Raw genomic sequence first — 4121 nt, forward strand, 5'->3', positions numbered from 1 at the left:
TAAACAGAACAAAATGTTTTAGCAGCTAGATAATTCGCAATGTCTGTAAACCAAGGTTCCTCGGAGTTAGATATAGCAAAGAGTTGTTCTTCAGGGAACGAGTCATTTATCTCATGTTCATCAAACTCCTTAAGATGTGGGTTTTCTAATCTGGATAGATGATCTGCTGCAAGATTTTCTTCTCCCTTCTTATCTTAAATTTCTAAATCGAATTCATGCAACAATAATATCCATCTTATTAGTTGAGGTTTTGCTTCTATTTTAGTAAGGAGGTATCGAAGAGCTGAATGGTCAATGTAAACGAAAACTTTAGATAATATTAAATATGGTCTAAATTTATCGAATACAAAAACCACAGCCAACAATTCTTTCTCAGTCATCGTATAATTTTCTTGTGCAGCTGTCAATGTCTTGCTAGCATAATAGATCGGTTGAAAATGCTTGTCTTTTCACTGTCCAAGAACCGCACCTATTGCAAAATCACTCGCATCACACATTAGTTCAAAGGGTAAATGCCAATCAGGTGCAACTACAATTGGAGCATTAATTAATTTATCCTTAAGAGTATTAAATGCTTCTAAACATTCCTGATTGAAATTGAAATGCACATCTTTTTCTAGTAAATTCATTAAAGGCTTAGCTATTTTAGAAAAATCCTTGATAAATCTTCTATAAAATCCAGCATGACCTAAAAAGTTTTGAATAACCTTAACTAAACTAGGGGGAGGTAATTTCTCAATAGTTTCAACTTTTGCTTTGTCAACCTCGATCCCCTTGCTAGAAATTTTGTGGCCTAACACAATTCCTTCACGAACCATGAAGTGACATTTTTCCCAATTCAGTACAAGATTCGTTTCCTCACATCTCATTAGAACTCGTTTTAAAATTTTAAGGCAGAGATGGAAAGAGTTACCGAATACCAAGAAGTCATCCATAAATACCTCCATAATGTCTTCTACGAGTTCATCAAAAATGGCCAACATGTATCGTTGAAAAGTAATAGGGGTATTACATAATCCAAAAGGTATTCATTGATAAGCAAACGTACCGTATGGACATGTAAACGTCATTTTCTCTTGGTCCTCAGGAGCTATTGGGATTTGGAAGTAACCAGAGAGTCCATCTAGGAAGCAATAATACATATGCCCAAATAATCTTTCCAACATCTGATCAATGAATGGTAAGGGAAAGTGATCTTTTCTTGTGGCATCATTCAATTTCCTATAGTCAATACAAACTCTCCATCCCGTGACTGTTCGTGTTGGGATCAATTCGTTCTTCTCATTACCTACAACAGTCATGCCTCCTTTCTTAGGGACAACCTGCACAGGACTCACCCAAAAACTATCAGAAATAGGATAAATAATTCCTGCATCTAGAAGTTTAATTACTTCAGTTTTTATGACTTCTTTCATGTTAGGATTCAGTCGTCTTTGAGTTTGCACACAAGGTTTATATTCATCTTCCATTAAAATTTTATGTGTGCAGAAAGAAGGACTGATCCCTCTTATGTCAGAAATCTTCCAAGCTATAGCTCTTTTATGCTCCTTCAAACCTTGAAGTAACTCGTCCTTTTCGGTTGGCTGTAAATCTATTACTGGTAATGTGGAATTATTTCCAAAAAACGCATATTCTAGGTGATTTGGTAATTGCTTCAATTCCAATTTAGAAGGTTCTTCAACAGAGGGTTTTAATTTTAATTCCTTGTTTACCTCAATACCCTCATAGCTCTTCTGTCTCAGTGAAGACTCATTAGAATTTAATTCGGCTTTTGCCTTACCTAACGCAGAATCATCGTCATTTACCTCCTCTCCTTGGGCAAGACACAGTTCCAACATGTCCTTATAAATGATTTCCTGTAAAGAATCTTGAGTATCATGATCAATAGAATCAATAAAATAACAGGAGTCGTCTTGTTCTCTAAAAAATCTCATGGCATCATAAATTTTAAAAATAATCTCTTCGTCACCTACCCTAGCACAAGTTTGCCATCACCCACATCAATAACAACCCTAGCAGTGGCTAAAAATAGACGACCTAAAATTAAAGGCACCTCAACATCCTCATCCATGTCAAGCCCAACAAAAAATCAACAGGTAATATGAATTTATCTACTTTTACGAGTACATCTTCAATAATTCCCTTAGGATATTTAACAGATCTATCAGCTAGTTGAATACTCATCCTAGTAGGTTTTGGTTCCCCAAGGCCAAGTTGCTTGAAAATTTTGTAAGGCATCAAATTAATGCTAGCGCCTAAATCAGCTAGTGCATTTTCAACATTTAAACTACCAATTAAGCAGGGAATAGTAAAACTTCCTGGCTTTCAGTTTGGTTGGTAGTTTATTTTGGAGTATGGCCGAGCACTCCTCGTTAAGTTCTACTGTAGACAACTCTTCAAACTTCCTTTTATTTATTAGAAGCTCGTTTAAAAATTTTGCATATATAGGCATTTGCGAGATAGCTTCAACAAAAGGTAAGTTAATATGCAACTGTTTAAAAAGTTCAAGAAATTTACCGAATTCCATGCGGTCTTTCTTCAAATTTTCTAGATACGGGATTGGTGGTTTATATTCCCTCAGCACCGGTTTTTCACTTATTTCAGGTTTTACCTCATCATCCTCTTTCCTATCAGCTTCTTGTGGCAGCTTCTTTTCAGATTCAGCTAACCCTTTCCCACTCCTTAGTGTAACTACTTTCACATGCTCTTTTGGATTGGGTTTGGGGTTACTAGGCAGACTCCCTGGTGGTCTTTTTAAAATTATCTTAGCCAGCTGTCCTATTTGATTCTCGAGCCATTGAATCGATATTTGTTGATTTTTAAGTGCTATTTTAGTGTTTTGAAATCGAGTTTCCGCTACTGAAATAAACTTTGTCATCATCTCTTCAAGGTTCGACTTTTTTTCTTGCTGGTAAGGTTGTTGTTGAAAGCCTGGAGGGGTTAGTGGTCTCTAATTCCCGTGGTCTCCCATGAGAATTTTGGGTGGTTCCTCCAACCTATATTGTAAATGTTACTGTAAGGATTATTTTGAGGTCGAGGATTATTACCCATATAATTTATTTGCTTGTTCTCCATGTTGGGGCCGTAGGGTAGGTATTTTGAATTACTTGTTCCACCTCCACTTGCATCGCACTGCATTACTGGATGTACCTGCGTAGAACCAAATAAACCATCAATCTTTTTATTCAAAAGTTCTACCTGATTTGAAAGCATAGTAACCGATTCGATGTTAAAACCACCGGCTGCTCTTGTTGACTTTGTCCTCATAACTTGCCACTGATAATTGTTTAATGACATCTCTTCTATGAACTCATAAGCCTCTTCAAGTGTCTTATTATTGATGGTTCCACCAGCAGCTGCGTCGATCATTTGTCTAGTTAAGGGATTCAAACCGTTGTGGAAAGTTTGAATCTATAGCCAAAGAGGTAACCCATGGTGAGGGCACCTTTTCAATAAATCTTTGTATCTCTCCCATGAATCATAAAGTGTTTCTAAATCCATCTGCACAAAAGAAGAGATATCATTCCTCAACTTTTCCGTTTTAGCCAGCAAAAAATATTTAAGCAAAAATTTTTCGATCATTTGTTCCCAAATAGTGATTGACCTTCATGGTAATGAGTTCAACCACTGTTTAGCCTTATTCCGTTATGAAAAGGGAAATAACCGAAGGCGAATGTCATAATTAGAAACGCCATTAATCTTAAAGGTGTCGCAGAATTCTAGAAAATTTGCTAAATGAGTGTTTGAATCCTCGTCCTGCAAGCCATCAAACTAAACAAATTGTTGTATCATTTGAATCGCGTTAGGTTTCAGTTCAAAATTATTTGCAGCAACAGCAGGTCTAACTATACTCGATTCAGTTCCTATGAAATTAGGCTTAGCATAGTCGTACATAGTACGAAGAGCAGGATTCTGATTCACTAGATTTGCGGTAACCACTGGAGGTAGCGGATTATTTTGATTTTTAGCCATCTCTTCGGTGTTATTGGTATCGTCCTCGTGCTCTTCCTCTATATACCATAGATTTCGCTTTATCTCTCTACGGTCTCTAGGAGCTGTGCTTTCAATTTCGCTATAAAAAAGTAGAGGTCCTGACGGGTTTCTTCTAGTCATAAACTATA

At 36.6% G+C, this 4121-nt stretch overlaps 1 non-coding gene across 1 annotated transcript; it reads left to right on the plus strand.

Annotated features, from left to right (window-relative positions):
* Nucleotides 1-3427: 3427 nt before the first annotated feature.
* On the plus strand, nucleotides 3428-3534 carry LOC128290945 (small nucleolar RNA R71). Its single transcript, XR_008280724.1, has one exon. It is a non-coding gene; the product is annotated as a small nucleolar RNA R71 (small nucleolar RNA).
* Nucleotides 3535-4121: the final 587 nt, after the last annotated feature.

Source organism: Gossypium arboreum, chromosome 3 (assembly GCF_025698485.1).
Source record: "Gossypium arboreum isolate Shixiya-1 chromosome 3, ASM2569848v2, whole genome shotgun sequence".
NCBI classification, from domain to species: Eukaryota; Viridiplantae; Streptophyta; class Magnoliopsida; order Malvales; family Malvaceae; genus Gossypium; species Gossypium arboreum.